The 23,315-nt window shown below is 34.1% G+C and overlaps 1 pseudogene; it reads left to right on the top strand.

The window, feature by feature from the left end:
* The first annotated feature begins 222 nt into the window (after nt 1-222).
* LOC125819836 (beta-amyrin synthase-like) lies at nt 223-21,687 on the top strand (annotated as a pseudogene).
* The last annotated feature ends 1,628 nt before the right edge of the window (nt 21,688-23,315 follow it).

Raw genomic sequence — 23,315 nt, 5'->3', positions numbered from 1 at the left:
CTCACAATATCATATCATGATATGGTATCGCATGGCCAAATGCCTACTAAAGCTGAATAAATACATATATTTTTTGTACGAGAATATCCAAGTGATCATCATTCACCTATTGTAGCTCTGTGGTCTCCACCTTGAATAATTTAAACTCACATCTATATTATGTGTGAGATTTCATTGATATCACTAAATTGTAAATCTTGTAACTAAAAGAAGAAATCAAGAATGTGGAAATTGAATATTGCTAAAGGGCAAGATGTGTCATATTTATACAGCACAAACAACTACGTTGGGCGACAAATATGGGAGTTCGACCCAAATGCTGGAATGACAGAAGAACTAGCCGCGATTGAAGAGGTTCGTCAACAATTTTGGATCAATCGCTATAAAGTCAAGCCCAGTAGCGATCTGCTTTGGAGAATGCAGATTTATAACTAACTATCTTTTTTTTTCTATTTGATCTTCTTGAATATTATTATAAAATTAGTTCACAACAATATGATTAGTGCAATTTGTTTAAGTTCACGAGTTTGACTTATAAGTTTAGCCCGTCTATAAGTTTGACTTATCTTTTGAAATAACTATATATGTTGCCAAATTGATTCATCAAGTTTCTTTTATCAAAAAGAGATTTAGTTTTAGTTTAGTTTGGTAATTAATCAAATTGTGATAAATTAAAACTTGATAAATATTAGACAAATTGAAATAAGTCAATTGTTTAAGTCATGTAGATTCATTTATTGGTTCAGACCATTTTAAAATGTTTAGAAAATTAGTTTTATTGGCTACTTATAAATATTATTAGTTTGTAGTTTATTTCATAAAATATTTTTATTTTTATAAATAAATTAAAGAAAAAAATTTAAATATGTCATCAAACTTTTAGTGAATGCTCATTTATTCATATTAGTTCTCGGACACGTGCTTCACACGTGTATTCCATATTTTGTTCAATTTTCTTAAATCACACACACAAAAAATATAAAAATCTGAAAGTGTGTGATGCATAACATAAAATTCAGAAAAAATGCTCAGAATACAACATACAACACAATAACACAAAATTAATAAATAGCACTGTAGCTACAAACTCCTTTAGGCAAGTATAAAAAATTAGGCTAAATAAATAAAGTAACAAAAAATTCATCAAAAAATATAAATTGAAACTTAAATAAACCAAAAGCCCAAAATGCTAAATAAACAAACAAATTTTGAAGCTATACAAACATAACAAATAATTTAACTACGAGAAAATACATAAAAAAAACCCCTAAACTTGACAGGAAAACTTACTTTAGTACCTACAATAAAAATGACCTGTAGCAAAAGGAAATCCAGTCGTTAAAAGTCTATAACGACCGAACAAAAATTGGTCGTCGTTGGTCGTTAAAGGCTAACGACCGGAAAATCTAGTCGTTAAATATCATTTAGCGACAACAATTAATCTGATCGTCACACGACGAAAAAAATTCCCTTCGTTGATGCTTGTTTGGTCGTTAAAACCTTTTGAATCATTAACGTCCAGCAATTTCAGTTGTAACAAGTTCTTTAATAAAAGTATTAGACAATTTAAAAAGAAATAGATTATAACACTACTAAAAAATATACACTGTAAGATTACATGACATTAAAATTTTCTATTTCAAACAAAAGAGAATAAAATTGTAGCTTTTACAAATGTGACATCTCTAAGCAGATTTTAATAAAACAAAAATGTATTGCTTCAATTGTTCTGCAGTTTCTTCAAGGGTAGTAAGTTCTGCAAACTCCAGCTTGTTGATTGTAAATTGTGATCTGTTAGAAAAAAACTAAGGTCATCTCACCATATATAATAGCAAAACTTCTAATATCTAAGCAATAGAATGTGCACGTCAAGTGAGGGATTCCCGTAAAGCTCAAGCTCAAGCTCTAGAGTATCAATTCTTAATAGCACGTCATTTATCTTGTCCAAACCTATTAAGATCATAATATATATTTACTAATCAAGTAATCAAGAACAAAACTGATAGTGACAATTTTTGACAACTTGGTAAAAATAAGGAATTCTGTATGTTCAATGAATTGAGAGCTTAACATAAACAACAATTACCCTTTCTGGCAAATGATAAAATTACTATGTTCAATTGATTGAAAGCTCAAGGCATCTCCAAAACAACCATTTTATAACGTCCTACCCTTTCTTCTTTGGAACATCTCGCTGCACAAGAATGAATTAATTTACAAACTAAAGAATACAACCCTAAAAAACTAAGAAATACCATCAACAAGGTTCTAGAGTACATATTCTTAACATAAAAAACAAAAATACTCAACTACCAAAGCCATAAACACAAGCCGCATACAGAATTTCATATCACACTGAAAACTCCACAGCAAAATGCATATTATATGACTACTACGAGAAACATTTCAAGAATATTCCTTCTCTATAAAGGCCATCCGCTATACATATGGATTTATTATCTTAAAATGTATTTCAAAAGACATTATTAGCAAAATATAACATCAATAATAAGTTGGACGAATAGCGTTTCAAATGCACATTGCTTGTCATTTAACTTTGCTTACTTTAAACTCTATCAAGCAGGATTGTTTTCCTCAACAATGATAGCATAATATATGCAACATTGTCAGTCCTTAGGTAGAATCTGCAAGCAGCAATAATGAAGGACTAGTAACAACTGAAATTTCAACAATATTGTAACTCAATAACTAAGTTATAAGCTCCATGGACAATTATTCCCTTTCCTTCTTTCTTGTTCTCTGCTTTTAGTCATTCTTTTTCTGTCAGTTCAATTAAATTAGTGGGAAGGGGAAAGAGAAAAAAAACTAGGTGAGTCCATGACAGACAGCAACTTTTTTGTATTAGTTATACAAGTTCATAAATTACAAAAATAAATCTTGTCATTTCCTTGCATAACATGTTTCATATAAATAATAAATATGGCAAGATAAGAAGTAGGAAAACTACATCTATCTCCATGAAAATCTGAAATATTTCAATTCTGATTCATTGAGGAAAGACCAATTCTCATTCAAAATTCAGATTGAATCATCAATAAAAATAATACATAAATTTCCTCATAACTTATAAATGTATTAGTTATACAGGTTCATAAACTACAAATTAAACCTATACATGAATAATTTACCGCATAACCTAATACAAAACTTGGTATTACTTATGTAGGATATAATAGTTGTATAACTCACCTCCAAACAAGCAACCAAATGAACTTGTGAGATTTGTTATTATACCAGTATACTTTTTGTTGAATATTGTTTTTTCAATTAAGTGTTCCACTCTTAGATTTAGAAGGAAATATGCACACCAGACCATTTCTTTTCTGATTCTATATAACTACATATATACCTAGTGTAGAAAAGATGAGAACCAGGTGGAAACTCAACGTCGGGTCACAAATTAACAATTTCAATTTCAGTCCAACTATAATCTTTTTCTAGTTCGAGTTTCAAAATAAACAAGAGAGAAATAGCAGTTCATCTGTCCAATACAAGTATTAAATAAACACCGGAAAGTTAAAGTTACATGGTATACTAGTGTCACGTTCTGAGCCTACACCCCGGACGTGGCTGACACTTGAGAACCATTGCTGGCCCCAAGCAAACCCTTGACCTGACTTACTTACTCAGCGGAAGACTCTAAGTATTATTACAATGATAAAATGCACTTACTCAATATGGCCCCAAGCAAACCCTTGACCTGGCTTACTTACTCAGCGGAAGACTCTAAGTATTATTACAATGATAAAATGCACTTACTCAATTATTTAATAAAGTAACTTAGAATGTTTAAAAGTCAACATTCAACTTGGCCAAAATGGCAACTCAAGTCTTAACATATTAAATTATAATGTAAAGACAACTGAACTACTAAGTGTCTATGAAGCCTCTAAAACAAAGAGGGATGTCGGGACAGGACCTCTGATCATCCTAACAACTGAAAACTAGAACGCAAATGATAAAAGAGTCCTTCGGAATGTAAGGAGGCTCACCAACTGACTCTGAGTGCTCAACCTGATCAACGAGGCGCTGGATGCTGATCCTGGTTACCTGCGTCTGCATCATAAGACGATGCAGACCAACTGGCATCAGTACATTGAATGTACGAGTATGCGAGCTGGAATGCTAAACACAACTTAAGCTTGAAAAGAATCTGAAAGGAACACTTACCTTGGTTTTCCTCAACTCCTGAATAACTTAACTCAATATAAAGCAATAAACATATGCAATATATAGAAAGCTTGTAAAACAGTGGAAAACAACTTAGTTCGTTAAAGAAATTGTAGTAACAAACTCAACTTTACTCATATAATAAAGTAATATAATTTTGTGGGAGTTTCTCTAACCGACAACCACCACTATGAACCTAAGTGGTGATACATCGTCTTGCCCACACTGCCAGAACTGTCTTATACTTTGTTGTCATATAGAACGTGTTGGAATGTATGCGTCCATGAATATCGATGGGACCAAGTCCTCAGCACAGTTACAAAACAGACAGTAAAATAAATACTGAAAGTAAAGATTGCACAAACAACTTTACGTGGAAACCTCCTTGCTTAAGGGAGTAAAACCACGACTTGGCCTCCCAAGACTTTTCAAACTGCTTCCAATAATCTTCTCAAAGCAAAAGTAAAAGCCAGTTTAAAAAATGAGATTAACCTACTAATCTCCACACTAAGCAATATATCATATTACTTAGACGAGCCTAAGCAGATACAACACTGCCCACTAAGCTATCACCCTTAGATAAATTAGACTTTGCTAAGCGGATACCACACCGCCCACTAAATCAACTAGCTCCTAGATGACTTAGACTTTGACTGAGCAGATACAACACTGCTCACTAAATCGGCTAACTCTAACCGACTTAGACCTTTCCACACAGAAACAAATATTTGAATCCTTTATAGACTAGGAACAAATTTATAATATACGCACGGAAGTATAAATCCTAAGATACACTCAGATGCTTGCAGCTTGATCAGGTCCTTGTTGTGCTTGCTGGAGAATACTTCACCAAAATGGTCTTTGCTTGTATACTTGAGAAGTTTCAAGATGCAAAAATCTATAAAATGATAGACACAAAACTCAAACTCAACAAAGATGCTTCAGCACTTTATAAGATCCTTTTGTTGAGTGTGAGTATTGTTCTACCTTGAAGATGGTTTTTTCCTTTTAAGCTAGTGAATTTTTGTTTGCCAAAATCTTGAGTTTATGTTTTGTTAGAAGAGACTATATCAAAATGAACATAAACTCCTTAGGACCTGCCATTGGCTGAGAGTCTGCCTCTCTGGAAGGACGGCACCTACCACATCAGAAGTGGCAGCTTTTCTGACAACTGTCTTGTCGTCCTTTCACATCGAAGTCTTGCAGGGACCAGGTCCCTTGCAAACTTCTCTTAGTAAGTTCTTGAGAATACGTGCTGGCTCTCTCCTTTTGAATGAATGAATTAGTTTGTTGTTTTTCCTTGGATATATTTAGACATAAAAAGTTATTATCCAATGAACAAGCAATCTCGTCGCTTCTGATTGGTGGAGTACTCTGTAGCTTCACCAACTTTCTGGCATAGACAGCTTTCCAGTTGTACAGCACTTTGACCACTGGACGAGTATTCATACCCTGCAGAGGACCAGGTCCCTGCACTTGTGAGGAGATCATCAAAACATCTAGGAACATAACATTTTCCCCCTTTTTGATGATTACACACAAATATTCCTCACATAAAGTTTATTCATTCATTTCCCTGTCAGCAGTCCCAATAACAAGGATCTGGTTCCTTGTTAGATCGATAAGTTTCTTAAATCATCAAAACTTCATATCAACTTTGAACTAACATCTCATATCAGCTTCGAACTAACGTTTTCCCCCTTTTTGATGATAACATACTTATTCACCAGTTCCCCCTATCAACAAGAACTCTTCGGGTAACTGGAGTTTCATCTTTCCCGAAGTTTGTCAAATCATCAAAACATCAAAATAGCATTTTCTCCCTTTTTGATGATGACAAACTTCCCCCTATCGGCAGGACCAGGTCCTCTTCAAGTAGCTAGCATTGATTCCCCTTATCGGCATGACCCATGTCTTCTTCAAATAGCTAACATCATTGATCTCATACCCTTAACAATTTTCCCCCTTTTGACATCATAAAAAAGGGTTAAAGCAGTAAACCAAGTTGACAGAAATGTAGTTCAAGCAAATTCATGGCCACTTGGGCAACACTGAGCATGAGTACATAAAGTAATGAGACAAGCCAGTAGAAGCAAGACATTTTTCATTCATAAATAAAAGATCAGCCATCAAAGCATTGCAAATAAGATTACGTATGAAAACCATGACAATGCCACTCAGTTTTGATAGAGACAAAGGAATGAGGACTGACTTAGAAAGTTAGGAAGAGAAGGGATGACTTAGAGACAAGGGATTGAAAGAATAGAATTAATGGAGCATATCCCTTAGCAAGGTACTTTTAGAAGCCTCTATTGTATTTCACACTCTTCACTGCCCAGACTTAATGCTGAATCTTCAAGGCTGCCGGTTGTTTTTTTTTTTCAATCTGGTCCCTCTGATAGTGTTGTTTCAGAGACTGAGCCTTTAGGCAAACCATTTCAATCCCTAAGAGCAACTGTCATAGCTTCCAACACTAGCCTGAGTTTCTTATAACAGAAAGATTGGTAAGATCAAACGTACTCAAGGCCTCCAAGATTAATAGATCAATAATTGAGGAACCAATTTTTTTTATCATTTTCATTTTTTTTTCCAGACAGCCTCCTATTCAAAATACTTTTGAGTTTTTCAGAATATCAACCTTTTCCTTTTTGAACATCATTTTTCTCACCATCTTCTTTTTGCTTGTAGGACCTGGTCCCTCTTCACACTTATAAACATCTTCATCAGAAAATTCTCCAGTAGGAACAGTGGGTTTACTCATTTGAAGTGTTTTTTGAGAAAGTAGAAAAGAAGGTTTTGAAAATTTCTGCTTTTGGAAAGGGATTTGAAAAGAAATATGGAGTATAAAGGAAGAGAAAGGAAGTGTCATTTTGGTATGTGGCAATTACAACGGTTCTCATGCATAATTCAAACTGCAATGTTAAGAGTGCTAACCTTTGAGAGAGGACCAGGTCCCTCTCTGTAATTTGAATGTGATTGCTTAGATCTGTCCTTACCTCCCTTTTCCTTCAGCCCTTTTTCCATGTGTGTATACCTACAAAAGGTATGAGACTGAACTTGCAAAAACATACATAACAAAAAAACAAGGATACCTGCTCCCTTTTCATAGTCATGAGAGAGTTTATTTCTTTAGGCAGGATCCATTCAAGAAGGTTTCAGCATTCCCAACATTAGTTTGATTGTCTCAACCAGATCTTCTAAGGGCTTTAAGATGTTGCTTGATCCACAAACGCTGAACCCATCAAGCTACACTTGCTACATCTTATGCCTTAGTTGATGAAAGAGCAACTGAATCTTGCCTTTTAGTTCCCATGAGTGAGAGATCAACCTATAGCATAAGCCACTCTTGAGGTACTTTTTTCATCAACTTGATACCCAGCATAATCAGTATCACCATGTACTCCAAATAAAAGAGTCTCCTGATGGATAGAATAGAACCAAGTCCCTGTTTTCTTCAAGTGTCTTCAGATTCTCTTAGCATCCCTCAAATGAGATTCCCTTTGTACAAGAATTGAGTCTCTGAACTAGGTTCTTCAACATCCAACTTCAAGTTAGTGCCCATGAGAGTATGGATTGTCTAGGCATCCATAACATGAAACCTTTTCAACAAGTGATAATTATATGGCTCATGATCAAGGCTACTTCTCTAAACTGGTACCAGGTCCCTGTCTTTGTTCAGACATCAGTTGCCCTGATCACATTGTGTTATCTTCTTCCCTTCAGCTAAGTCACTGTGAGTACATACATGTTCATGACAAACTGGTCCTTGCTTAGGCCTTGGGTGAAGATGTTAGCCACTTGATCTTCAATTTTGCAAAACTTCATGATGACATTACCCATTTTTAACATTGTCTTGACTTCAAGTATGTAAAGCCTTTTGAGCAGCTAATTGATGTACTTTTCTAGACAATTGAGGGTACTTTTAGAGGTTTGTTGAATCTGTAGTTCTAAGAAGAAATCTCCCATCATTCTCATTTAGAACTCACTACCCATGAATGCGGCAAACTCTTCACACAACAATTCAAAAGGTTGCTCCAAAGATGACATCATCGATATACACTTGAATGATCAGCAATTCCTTTCCTTGTGATTTAAGAGAGAGGGTTTTGTCAATTTTACCTCTCTTGAAGCCATTGTTGAAGAGGAATTTGGACAATTTATCAGCTCGTTGGGATCCGAGTGTCATACTTTACTTTTTTCAAACTGAGCTTGATCAACTTCTTCATTCTCACCTTCAGAATTCACATTATCAGTTGAACTGCATCATCTTTGTTCAGCACTGTCTAGAGGATAGGGTCCCTCATCAGGTTCATAATTTGCATCAGCTTCCTTGAGTTTATTTGATTCATGATGAGGATGTTCGTCAGCAAGCTCACTATTTAGATCATCTCTATGAATCTGAATCAACCCTTACATCTCAGAATCATCTTTCTTTTGCAACTTCTCCACTCTTCCCACTCATAAAAAATCACATAAGCACCTTTTTATACAGCCAATAAGCCTTGCTGGAGGAAGAGTATACTGCAACTATTCTTTCATCAATATTGAGCTCAATATCATCCTTTTGGTCACACAACATGTAGTATTTACCACTTTAGCTGGAAGTTCTTTGGAAGATTAAAAGCATGTTTATTCCACCTGAAGGATGTTCTGATCTGCTTCTCTTTAATACCAACGTCACAACCTTTATCGTCTACAAATTTCATTTTGTGCAGACTAGGGACCAGGTCCCTTGACACAAGTTTGTGCAATAGATAAACATTCACAAGAGCACATCTCCCATATCATACCTCAGCATTCTCACTTTGAGCACTAAGGCAAGTGAGACTGTCACAACGAGTAGTTATCACATCAGCAATACACATGTTCTTGCTTCTCTTTTCTATCAAGATCATTGCCCGAGAGAGCAAATTTGTGACCACATGTTCTTTCCGATAAGAACTTAACTTTATTTCATTCATCACAAATCTATGAAACACTTACAAGATTGTACTTCAACCATTGACATAGTGCACATTCTCAATAGTGTGTTCCATAGATTTCCCAATCATGCCTTCACAAAAAAAACATACCTTTTCTACCATCGCCAAATGAGACAACTCCACCTTGAAGTGCCTTGAGAGAGAAAAAGTTTTCAGTTTCCCAGTCACGTGCTTTGAGCATCCGCTATTCATGAACCAACACTGCCTGCTGCTATATCTTCTCACAAGAATACCATATCACTTGTTAGCCTTGGGAACCCACTTTAGTTGGAGTTCCCAGTAAGCAGATAAAGGAGTGATAAGAGCAATCTTTGTCCAGAGAGGCAGATTGATTTTTTTCAACATAGGGACAAGAACACGACCAGGTTCCTTCTTCTGCCAGTTCTTCTATTGACTAGGTCCCTTCTTCTACTTGTTACTCTGTTGACCAGGTCCATTCTTCTTCTTGTTCCTCTGTTTAGAATATTTTGAGAGGTTATCTTGGGTCCTTTTCCAAGCTGGACAATCCTTCTTCAAGTGACCATCGCGACCACAATGGAGACACGACAAACTATCAGACATGGACACATCTTTACCATGGAGATTGTAAGAAGGACTTTTGCTTGAATTTCCTAACCCATTCCTATATATCATTTTGACCTTGACTGGTAAGCTTTGCAAGCAATTTTGAGGAGTTGGTTCACTTGAGAGATTTGTTCAGTTCTTCTTTGACACGGACCAGGTCCCTCTCTAACTGATTATTTCTTTCCAAGGATATAACAAGTTTTGTTTCAGCAGTATTCAAACTGGTTTCTAGCTCAATTTGCAAGCTACTGGCCTCCCCCTTACCGCTGCAACATTTCTCACTCAACATCTTTAATTTTTCTTTAAGTTCTAGATTTTCAACATCTAGAACTATCACTTGTTCTTCCACAACATGCATTTGGTCAACCAAGGCTATCTTTTCTTCATGAAGGATACCTAGGCTATTGTTCATCAAATCCTTTTCAGTTGTCAACTCAATGAAAGAGTCGATCAAAATAGCAGCAAGACTTCTCAACTTCTTAACACAGTAAACGTGCAAGTTTTGTTTAAGATCAAAAAGGGTTACCTCTTCTTCATTTTCCTCATCATCAAATTTTGCCATAAAGGCTTCATCAGAGTGCTCAGAGTCATTTGAAACACTCGAGGAGTCTTCCCATGCAGTCATCTCCCTCTTTACCATCCGGAAAAAGGTTTCTCTTCTGCTACTGCTGGCATGGACCTGGTCCCCCTCTTGATCTTTTACTTCCTTGTGATCAACTTCAAGCACATGACAGTCTTTCATGGTGTGACCTGGTTGATCACGCTTGTAACACATGTCACTAGAGCTTGTAGCATTGTCATGAGCTTCTTCCTTCATGGAACCTCCACGTTTACTCACAAGTTTTTGAAATTTTTGAGTGAGATAGTCTATGGTCTCATCTACTTCAAGGTTCTCACATTGTGACACCTTGGAGGCAAGTGATTCATCCCTTTGTGCATCTCCCTTCTGATCAACATCCCCATTCAGATCTGCCATTGTTTCCTCAACTTCTCATAGGTAGTTCTCAGTAGATCCCAAATTTCTTTAGCTGATTCGCACGAAGAAATCAGATTATATACATTAAGTCTGATTCCACACATTAAGAACTTCTTAGCCTTGTGATTTTTCTCAACTTTCCGTTTTTCAAATTCATTGTATTGCTGTCGAGTTTTGACAACGACCCTTGTGACATCCCCATATTTTACTTCTATAAATGGCACATAGGGACCCTCACAAATAACATCCCACAGCTCACAGTCTTCAGCCATTATGAAGTCAAACATGCAATGTTTCAACCACCGATAATACTGACCATCAAACAAGGGTGTCCTTGTTGAAGACCGACCTTTTTGCCATCTTAGTGGAGCAGCCATTCTTTCCACAGGAATCTCTCTTGGTCTTAACCAGCTAGAGAGCACCCACTCTGATACCACTTGTTGGAATGTATGCGTCTACGAATATCGATGGGATCAGGTCCTCAGCACAGTTACAAAACAGACAGTAAAATAAATACTGAAAGTAAAGATTGCACAAATAACTTTACGTGGAAACCACATTGCTCAAGGGAGTAAAACCACGACCTGGCTTGCCAGGACTTTTCAAACTGCTTCCACTAATCTTCTCAAAGCAAAAGTAAAAGCCAGTTTACAAAATGAGATTAACCTACTAATCTCCACACTAAGCAATATATCCTATTACTTGGACGAACCTAAGCAGATACAACACTGCCCACTAAGCTATCACCCCTAGATAACTTAGACTTTGCTAAGCGGATACCACACCGCCCACTAAATCAACTAGCTCCTAGATGACTTAGACTTTGACTGAGCAGATACAACACTGCTCACTAAATCGGCTAACTCTAACCGACTTAGACCTTTCCACACAGAAACAAATATTTGAATTTTGATCAGGTCCTTGTTGTGCTTGCTGGAGAATACTTCACCAAAATGGTCTTTGCTTGTATACTTGAGAAGTTTCAAGATGCAAAAACCTATAAAATGGTAGACACAAAACTCAAACTCAACAAAGATGCTTCAGCACTTTATAAGATCCTTTTGTTGAGTGTGAGTATTGTTCTACCTTGAAGATGGCTTTTTCCTTTTAAGCTTGTGAATTTTTGTTTGCCAAAATCTTGAGTTTATGTTTTGTTGGAAGAGACTATATCAAAATGAACATAAACTCCTTGGGACCGGCCATTGGCTGAGAGTCTGCTTCTCTGGAAGGATGGCACCTACCACATTAGAAGTGGTAGCTTTTCTGACAATTGTCTTGTCGTCCTTTCACATCGAAGTCTTGCAGGGACCAGGTCCCTTGCAAACTTCTCTTAGTAAGTTCTTGAGAATACGTGCTAGCTCTCTCCTTTTGAATGAATGAATTAGTTTATTGTTTTTCCTTGGATATATTTAGACATGAAAAGTTATTATCCAATGAACAAGCAATCTCATCGCTTCTGATTGGTGGAGTACTCTGTAGCTTCACCAACATTCTGACGCAGACAACTTTCCAGCTATACAACACTTTGACCACTGGACGAGTATTCATACTCTGCAGAGGACCAGGTCTCTGCACTTGTGAGGAGATCATCAAAACATCTAGGAACATAACAGAACACTTAACTAAGTGGATCCACTAGCCTATGCTAAAAGCATCTTAAGGAGTCATCTAAAAAGTATTATCATTTACTACCCATGATGACTACATGGTTTATGGAGACTTTAGTTAATATAAACTCGCATCCCCATATCAATGCTCAATACTACTCCCTAAATATACTTAGCTCATATGTTTTTAAAACAAACTTCTTTCTTTGGTTTGAGATAATTACTCAAAACTTAGCTTAAAAGCTCTCTTGGAATCGATCTTCCCTTTCTTATTCAAATGTGAAAACATTTTAAAATCTTGGGAATACTTAGTTCCCTTATAACTTTTTGGAGAAATGAACTTAACTCTTTACTCTTTGCTTAACTTAAAACTTAAGTCTTAGAACAAAGTTAAAACGTTTGTGAAAGACTTTGGAAAAACTTTAATGAACTTCTCTTGACTTGCTTCTTAACTTCTAAACTTGAGTCTTAACTTTCCTTGAATTGAATTATGGATTCAAGGATTGTGATTTGTTATAGGGAAGATCTCATGATGTTTAGGAGTGTTTTTAGATAGCTAAACATGAGAAAAGATTAAAAAAAAATCACAGTCTGAGGGTAGGTCCGCGACGCGGAGAGGTATTTAAATTTTGGTCGCGAAAATACTTTTTGAGGCAGAACGGTCCGTGACCGCTCCGCTCCACGAAGGCATTTTTTCCGAATCTGGGGAGCAGGTCCGTGACGCAGAGCCAGTGCCCATATTTGCCCGACTAAAATTCTTTTTCGTTTTCCAGCCCCAATTCTCCCAAACTCGGTTCTTTTTCCCAAATTCCCTTTAGATACAGATACCCAATAAATGTACCTAAGAACCTAACTCCAACCAACTCAATAATTTGACGTAACGATCTCAGAAACTTCACAGTTTCAGCCCCAACTCAAGAACATTATCAAATTCAATAATAGATATCAAGAACATCAACTTTCAAACTCTTTTAGGACGAATTCAGGCAACAATAAATATGTTTGGCACGTGGGTGAACGAACCCAACATTATGAAAGCTTCACATACCTTGTTAATTCCTTGGCGAATCAAATCTCACGATCTTGGCGAATCTTGAGCTTTTCTCCTCCTTTCTCTTCTTTTCTCTTTTCTCCAAGCTCTAGCGTGAATTTCCAATTTTCTAAACTGACCAAATTCTGATTTGACCCTTATTTAATTCACTAAAACGAATTACATTACTTGGGTAAGGAAAAAACCAAACTACCCTTCCAAAATCCGGATTGGACATTTCCTTATTCGAACAGCCCAACTTCAAATGGGAGTAACTCACTCATACGAACTCGGAATCGCACAAACTCAGCGGCATTGGAAAGATTATTCCAAGATCTTTCCTATGATATCTGGAACCACACCTAACTCATCCTGAGCTAGGAGTTATGGTCATTTGAAGTTGACCAAAAACTCAACTTAACATACCTAACAAATTTCCAGATTTTTATATTCTTTCCAAAAATGGTTATTTCCAATCTCTAACTTCTTCCTAGTTATTTCAAATTGGCGAGATGTTACAACTAGTGTCATAAAAGATTGATAATGTAAATTAGTCAAATATTAAATCAAAAAATTAACAGTTGTTATCAGTAGAAGATAATTAAGAAAATAGAAATGGTTAGGCCTTTTCTTTCTCAAGCGATTACTAGGAGGTTCTATTGGTGGTACGGTAACTGGCAATCTTACTGATGACCTACTTGGTGGAACTATTGATGTAGTTGTTGCTTCTACTGATATACAAACAGACATCAATGAAAAATATGCATCTTTATAGAAGTCAAATTCAATTCTATGAGAGACTATGAACTTTGCTATCAATCAAATCTTTATTTTTTTCCCTTGAATTTGGCCCTAATCTAAACTAGCAATCTTATATCAAGAATGTAACTCACCACATCAAAGAATGCATGTAATCAAATTTCATTTGAAATTGAAAAAACATGAATGATAGAAAGAAGAAATGATATGTCACCAAACGTGAGAAACCTCCTAATTAATACTACTCCTATTAAGTAAAAATAATTGATTCTTTAAGGAAGAGGAGCCAAAAGGTCCACAATTATTAAGGATAAATGCAACTTTTGGTCTTTCCTCTTCATGTTTTTTCTTCTTTGAAGCAATACCCGTAATTTAAAAACCAAAAACTTACTGCAAAAAAAAATTGATAATTAAATAAAAATGAATTGTCAATAAATGATATCTTTGTAATAATATTTGAAAGATGAAAGTAATTCAAACGTGGGTTGAATATAATGCGTCATTAAAATGACTTGGAAAGGGTCACTAAAAAGTCTTAAATTGTGAATATAAAAAAATAAAAAAAGAAGTGAGGATAAATTATTAGTTTATTGGTGAGAAGATATACAAATGATCGTTTTTACTGTATTTGTAATCAAATATTGAATTGAATAGGAGGTTATTACTAATTAATAATTAATTAATTAGTTATTTTATAATATTTTGATTGATTACAGGGGCAAAATAGTAATCTAATGTTTAAGATAGGAGCTTCGGGCACGCGCATTGCGAGTGTGTCCCATACGCCAATAATTTAAAACTCTTATAATGTTAAATAAAAATATTATATTTTAAAATGTAATACCAACTTAACCTCAATCAATTCATCTTACTATTTGCTTCCTTTAAAAATAAGGGTGAGTTTATAACATTATAATATTAGATCGATCCTATACATAACTTTAAAGCAATGAACCAAACCTTGATTGTATAATTTATAAAAAAAATCTCGAAAATGTCGAATTAAATGAATTTGGTTCATGTAAATATGAGGTAATCAAACTTAGTCATTGTAGGACAATGTAGAAGTCATACTTGATATTTCTAACTTTATGAGTTCATGTTCCTCCAAATTCTTTTAGGTGTTTCTAAATAAAGTGAAGATGTCAAACTTGATATACGCTTTATTGTTACTCTCAGATCATAAATTAATTTAGTTGGTTTATAAAAAAAATTCATACCAGCTCCAAAAATTAAATGCAAAGAATATCGTTATTAATTTAAAAAGCAATACAATCATTTAATTAGATGAATAAAATAAAATAGTTCAAAGTATTAGATAATTTTTTTAAAAAAAATGTTCAATTAATATGCATTAATTAAAAAAAGTTTATTTTAATTCACTGAATAATTTCATAGCATTGAAAGAGATTATGTAGTTGTTTGTACCTAGAACTTCATCCTAATTTTTTCTGTTTTTATCTCTTTTCTCTTCATTTGAATTCATGAATATAGACAACTCAACGATTGATTAGTTTAAGCAAAAGCAAAATAAAATTAAAAAACAAATTATCCTCTCTTATATCCATTTGTATTTCCAAAACATTGTAGTTGTGAACCTAATATGTATAATTATTAGTAATTAGTTGAGAATATCAAAATTACTCCAAGCCAAATAGCACCGGATACATTGTACGACAATATGTATAGTGATTTTGCATTTCTACGCAAAAGAGTAACAAGAAATTACAGAAAGAGGAACAATCATAAATAAAGAATTAGAAATGAAACAGTCCTTTGTAATTTGAAAAAATATATAAATGATAAAAATATTAAAAACAAACAATAGAAGATGGAAAAAGAAGGAACTTTACCATATCAGTACATAAAAATGCTAGTGGAAGAATTCAAGATGACAAATTTGTATTTAGTGGTATATATTTGATTTAGCCACAACTCTTCATATTCTTTAATTTAGGATTAAAAGGGGGAAAACCTTGATTCATGTACTTAATTAAAAATCTAGAAATTCTAATTGATTCTTGTTCTTCCACATTCCTTTTCAATAAATAACTTACAATTCAAAAAATAATTAAAATAATATTATTTAATTAATTAGATGTTTAATTTAGTCTATGAGCACAATGGTAATCCAACTTTTAACCTTTGGAGCTTCTCACTTTTAGTAAGATATTGATATGATGTTAAAAAGATTGACTCATTTATGTCATATTCATCATGCCATTATTTGAAAATGGGAATTAGGACAAACATACCCCGAATTATCATAAATGATATATCAATACCCTCCGTTATATTTTCAGGACATTGATATCCTTCCCGTCTAATTTTTGGGTGTATATACCCTTTGAACTAACGGAGAGACACATGTCTCAATCTTAAAGACGTGCCCGAAATTTATTTGATTTTTATCCATAATTAAAAACCCACCCAACTAATTAAAAACTCACCCAAATAACTTAACACAAATACCCAAATTATATAACCCAAAACCCCCAAAAAGAATTCACTTTCATTCAGCCATCTAATTTCCTAAATCAGATTGTTTCTTTTCACCGAGATTTTCTTTGTAGGGGATTGAGCAATCTTGGAAGAAGCTGAAATAGATGGCGACATGAAATTCTTGAAACCCTTTGCCAGTGATTTCAATTTCGTTGCTTTGGATCCATTCTCCTCGTTGAATCTGGAAAAAAAAAATCAACAAAGAATGAAAACAACAAAGTAAATTAAGAAATCTTAGCAATAATTTTTTATTTTTGCTTGAAAATCTATGTATATTTTTGTGGACTCCATAGCCATGCCTAAGTGAAGTCTTATGGGGGTTTAGGGAATTAGATGACTCTCTCATGAACTATTGCACTTCACTGTGCTTATGGGCACTAAATAAGTTTCCTCATGTACTCGTTACATATAAGCTTGAATCCATTATAACTATGATGAATTGTAATTTTGTTCTTTCCGGCTTAGTAAATCAAAATCGTAATGAAAATTATATTGTATCTATTTCAATTGATGAGAATCTATTTCAAGAATATTTCTAATCCCCTTACCATGAAAAAATAATTTTAGCTCGAAATTTTCAATTTGATTGTAGACCACTTTAAAGCTTGAAGCTTTGTTCATTAATGGTGGTAGCATTTTCAACTCCTTTCAACAATAACAAAACAATCTGAGTTCGAAATTTTCGATTCAATTGCAGACCCACTTTTAAGCTTGAAGCTTTATCCATCAATGGTGCTAATATTTTCAACCTCTTTCAACAACCATAAATTAATTTGAATAAAAAATTGAAATGAGGTCTCTTGATTTTCATGGAAAGGCCATGCTCTTGTGTCTTTGTTTAGTGATATGGTAGTTCCACTCCTGGAAAATAATATTTGGTTGTTCAAATCCCCTGAGTCTCAACACAATATGTATGCAGTTTCTGGGAGAGAAGAATTTCAAACAGAGAATTGGAGCAGTAAAGTTAGAAGAAGGTGAAGAAATTAGCGAAGAAATTGCCACAATTGCTTTGCGCAGGTTTGTTAATTTCTTCTCAGCTTTACAGGCTACTGATGGCCATTGGCCTGCTGAAAATTCCGCTCCTCTCTTCTTTCTTCCACCTCTTGTAAGTTTTTTCATTTGGATTTGTAAAATTCTTTTTAACAAATTGGAACTGCTAAAGCTATTGTCCCCTTTCAAAATTCAGGTTATGTGTCTGTATATCACTGGGGATCTTAATACTGTTTTACCAGCTGAGCATCGTAAGGAAATTCTCCGGTATATATACTGTCACCAGGTATATGATGTAATGTCACAATGACTATACTGCTCAATCAAAATTAACTTTGCAGATTTTTGAAGAATTTAACTTAATTACAATGACATGTGTATGAGTTAAACTTTTTAGCCGGTTATAGCTGCATCTTTATGTTATCATCTCAAGATACCATACACACTGTACAGCTCGTGGTGGAGTCGGAAATTTTATCGACGGTACTAAAAGATATAATTTTTTTTTTTTTTTTTTTTTTTTTACCCTTCCTAGGATCTCCCACCCTTTTGCTCCCTTGGTTACTCGAACTCGCAATCTTCGGGTTGGAAGTGAGGGTGCTTACCATCCGAGCAACTCCTTCTCGTCTAGAAGATATAAAATTAGACACAAGTAAAAAAATAAATAAATAAGGGGACTCAACATATAGGGCGTGTTTCGCCATACTTTTTTTTGCAGTCAACTCCTTAAAAAACGTTTGACCATAAAATCCGGAGTTTAACTTTTAGGAACTCGAAAAACACAAAAGAGTTGGTTTCACTTTTTTTTTCCACTTCAAATTACTCACAAAAATTAAAAAACCAACTCTAATTTGTATTTATCAGAACAAGCATAGTATATACAATCTACTTGAAAAATGATTGTAATGTAAAATAATGTCCTAGTTCGAAAGAGAGTCTAATATAGTATCTATAAATAGGGTCTTAATATAATAATGTAGATATACAATTCAATAATATTTTTCTCTATATTTCTCACATGGCATTAGAGCTTCTACGATTCTGATAGAGAATCGAAAGGTTCTGCTGCCGGCGGGGGACATGACTCATATATGCTGCCAAAAAAATCATGCTGAAAAAGACTGATTTGAGAAGCATTCAGGACAAGAAAAGTAGTCACCTTGCTTCTTTTCGGTGGCTTCTTAGATCCGCGAGGGGTATGACTCATATATGTCGTCTGTCTGGCCAAAAAATAAGCATGCTGAAAAAGATTGATTTGAGAAGCATTCGGGACAAGGAAAGTAGTCACGTGCTTCTTTCCGGTGGCTTCTTAGATCCAATTTGCGTAGCACTGTGCATCTTTTCGGTGATTACTTTCTCATAACTGATTGTGTAACACCATGCATCTTGTCAGTGACTACTTTCTCATATCTAATTTGCATAGTACTATTTATCTTTTCGATGAATACTTTCTCATATCTAATTTGCGTAACACTGTTTATCTTTTCGGTGAATACTTTTTCATATCTAATTTGTGTAGCATATATGAGTTGTGTAGCGCCGTGCATCTTTTCTGTGACTCCTCATATATGACTTACATAGTTTTACTTTTCGTCAGTGTAGTGCAAAATCCAACACCACCTCAAGGTCTAGTAACCTCTAGACATCCAAAGCATTCCTTACATTTACCAAGTCCCTCATTGGTCCTCGTATTAATCAGGTTTGTAACAAGCTCTATACATATGACCTGCATGCACCAACTCGAGAGAGAGTGTTAGAATAGGAGTAAGGACAAGAATGGAATAAAATCCTACTTGAAAAAAATAATTATAATGTAGTATCCTGGTTGGAAAATGAGTATCCTTCTGGTGACTTTAAAGGGATGTATCGGCATATCTCAAAAGGATCGTGGACTTTTTCGGATCAAGATCATGGATGGCAAGTATCTGATACCACTGCCAAAGCATTAAAGGTATCTAACCATTCAATGAAATAAGATTCCAACTTCTTGTAATTACTGAAAAGTAATAAGATGATAAAGCTAGTAGATTGCCTGATATCTTCTTAATTTTGTTTCTCTAGTGCTGCCTTTTGTTCTCTACAATGCCTTCCGAATCAGTTGGTGAGGCGATCGAACCTGCACGACTGTATGACTCAGTGGATGCTATTCTTTCCTTACAGGTAAAAACTGAGAAATGTGTCAAATCATTGGTCATTTAATCTGAAGTTGTCTGCTGATTGTACGGAAATTCCAAGCGAAACCTTTAACATATGGCTACCTTAAGTTCATCTTTTCTGAATTTAGTCATTCGTGATTTGGCTCATTTCTAGTAATATTGAGATTCATTTGAAATAAAATTACAGAGCAAAAATGGGGGTTTAGCAGCATGGGAGCCTGCAGGGGCCTCACAGTATTTGGAGGTAAGTAAAATAATCGTATGAGTTTGAGATTCACGATGTAGGAAACTAGGAATTTTATGTAAGTGCTTCATTTCAAGGTTGTTAAAAACTTCAACTTCTTCTACAGTCATCCAGACCCTGAATATTTAACTTTCTTGTTCTGTTTTATTCATTGACAGTTGCTCAATCCTACTGAATTTTTTGCGGACATTGTCATTGAGCATGAGTAAAACGTCTCTAGTTTCTCTCTATCCCTTTAGCTTTTTTCCCATTGCTAGTCTCCATTATAATGCTTCACACTGATTACATTTCAATCCAGGTATGTTGAGTGCACTGGCTCATCAATCCAAGCACTTGTTTTGTTTAAAAAGCTATATCCTGGACACCGAACCACAGAGATTGACAATTGATAATGCTGTTAAATATTTTGAAGATGTGCAGAAACTTGATGGTTCATGGTATATGATATTTCTCTTGTGAGCCCTTAAACTTTCTTCTGTATCGATACATATGAAATGATTAAACGTGTCAACATACAGGTATGGTTGCTGGGGTGTGTGCTTCACTTATGCCTCCTGGTTTGCTCTTGGAGGACTTGCTGTAGCAGGCAAGAGTTACAACAACTCTGCAGCCGTTCGTAAAGGCGTTGAATTTCTGTTACGAACACAAAGGTCTGATGGCGGTTGGGGAGAAAGCTACCATTCTTGTCCAGACAAGGTAATGTAAAAGCCAAAAAGCTACAAAAAACAAGAATAACAACACCTATGTCTCAGTTTGTGCACTGTTGAGGTCGATTTATGCTATGTTACTCAGAATGTCACTTGGTGCGTGTCGAATCCTCCAAAAGTAGTGCATTTTTGGACCATTCGACATGGGTGCAGCAACGTTTTTGGCGAGTCTGAGCAACATAGTTTATTTGTACTCTGGACATGCATCCATCCTACTCCATTTGGAACTGTTTCATTCTAATACTGAATAATTTAAGTATAAAGAGAAAAGGTAACTGTGACTCGGATTTGTATTTGATCAAATAGGTATACCGAGAGCTTGAGACAGATCACTCAAATCTTGTACAAACTTCATGGGCATTGATGGGATTGATTCACTCTGGCCAGGTTAATTCCTTTTTTTTTTCCATTAGTAAATGCTGTAATTTATTTCACAAATTTTCCTATTTGGACAGGTTGATAGAGATCCAAGTCCCCTCCACCATGCGGCAAGGCTGTTGATTAATTCTCAGCTGGAAGTTGGTGACTTCCCACAACAGGTAGTTTTTCTGCAAATTACAAGCTAAACAAAGGAGACTAGAATAAAGTAGACTGTATTTAAACAAAAAGGACATAGATGATTCATATAGTCCACTCAAATAATCTGGTCGTATATGTTTGATGGTATAACGAAGTAAGCTCTTTCAAAAACTGGCAAAACAATATCCAAAAAAACGGAGATCACTAAAACTAGTTTTATCAAAAAATTGCTTTTATCTGACTTCATAAATATGTGCAGGAAATAACTGGAGCTTTCATGAAGAATTGCATGTTGCATTATGCAGCATATAGAAATATATTTCCATTGTGGGCTTTGGCAGAATACCGCAAAAATGTCCTAGTACCATTAAAACACAACTATATATATATTATATTATGTTATATTTTAAGAAATGAATAATGTAGTTTATTGCTTCTTGTGTTAATGTAGGTGATGTAACAATGTCCAAAATCATAGCCTAAGTTGTTGTTGAATATTTGGTATATATACATAATTTGTGAATAAAGAAAATTACAAAGAGATTTTTTTTTGTGAAACACACTTTTTTTTTTCACTTAAAAGTCAAATATCTATGGAGGAATTTCCCTAGATAGTCAATCATGTCTGAAAATTACCTAGTAATATCACTTATGTTTGTTTTAGGACTACAATATCACTCAACTTTACATATTTTCCTCAAAATATATTTGACAAGAAAAATATTATTCTCTCCTATTGGGATGCCATGTCACATTTTCATTTTTTCTTAAAAAATATAACTTTTAAAAATAACTCATATGCTATATTCAGTAAAAAAAAAATTCTTAATTATTTATCATTTTTAGTTTTTTAGTTTAGCATATTAAGAGATGGACATTTTTTTTTCTATTATTATATTTAACATTAATTATTTTTCTAAATCATTTCTCAAATCATTCCTTCTTTAATTTCTTAAAGAATATGCAAAGTGCACACTTTTAATGGGATTTCATGTTATATTATTTTTTTTTTATAATATTTTTAAATTCTTTTTAACTAGAAAATTTAGTTTTTACCCCTTCCGTCCATGTTTATATCTTTACTTGTTCGGTATTAATTTGACATATCTCTTAAGAAGTAATAAAGATAATTTTACTATATCAATTTTTTAAAATAATAAATTTCAATTTTAAAAAATGCATTGGCAAATGACTATAATTAATAATAAGAGTGAATTAGGAAATAAGTAATAAATTATCACTTGATTTTCTAAAGTAAACAAGTAACAAATGAATAATTATTTATAATGTAATGAGTAAATAAAAATGGACAGAGGGAATAGTTGCTAGAAAAATATATGTAAAAGGAGTTAGTTGTAATACTCTTGATTTTTTATGAGTACATGAAAATTGTCCTCTAAGTCACTTTCTTTTTACTTTTACTTGTTTTTAATGTTCACCTTGCACATTTTATAAGAACTTAAAGAATGAATGATTTGAAAAATGATTTAGAATAAATAATTAGTGTTAACCGTAATAACATAAAACAAATGTGAGTTGTTTAAAAATGTTCACTTTGCATTATGTAAATATTATTTTTACAGAGTATATCATATGGGTTGATTTAAAAAGTTAAATTTTTAATTATTAGTAAAAAAGGAATAATGTGACATAGAAGAGAGAAAAAAGTTTTTTTGTGTCAAGTATATTTTGACGAAAATATGTAAAGTTGGGTAATATTGTAGTCCTAAAATAAACAAAAGTAATATTATTAGGTAATTTTCCATATATGGGTGACTATCTAGCGAAATTACTCAATATTTATGTTAATCCTAGCTAGGATAATACGACCTGATTTATTTTGAGGTTAATGACTTAGAACTAGTTTCTCTAAAAAGTACGAGTTAGATGGATATCACAAAATTCAAACCCTACTGTTTGTCATGAACAAAGACGAGTTCATGAAACTTATGCGCCAATAAGAGTCAAGACATATAACAACAACAATATCTTAATTAGAATAGTTCCATAAATGAGTTTTAGGGAGGAGGTTATATGCGGACCTTCTCTTTGTATTTAGTAGGGACAAAGAGGTTGTTTTGATCAATA

Source organism: Solanum verrucosum, unplaced genomic scaffold (assembly GCF_900185275.1).
Source record: "Solanum verrucosum unplaced genomic scaffold, falcon-dt-bn FXZP01000239.1, whole genome shotgun sequence".
In the NCBI taxonomy this organism is placed as follows: Eukaryota; Viridiplantae; Streptophyta; class Magnoliopsida; order Solanales; family Solanaceae; genus Solanum; species Solanum verrucosum.
The sequence above is the reverse complement of the archived record's forward strand: the minus strand, read 5'-3'. Positions and strand labels throughout refer to the sequence as shown.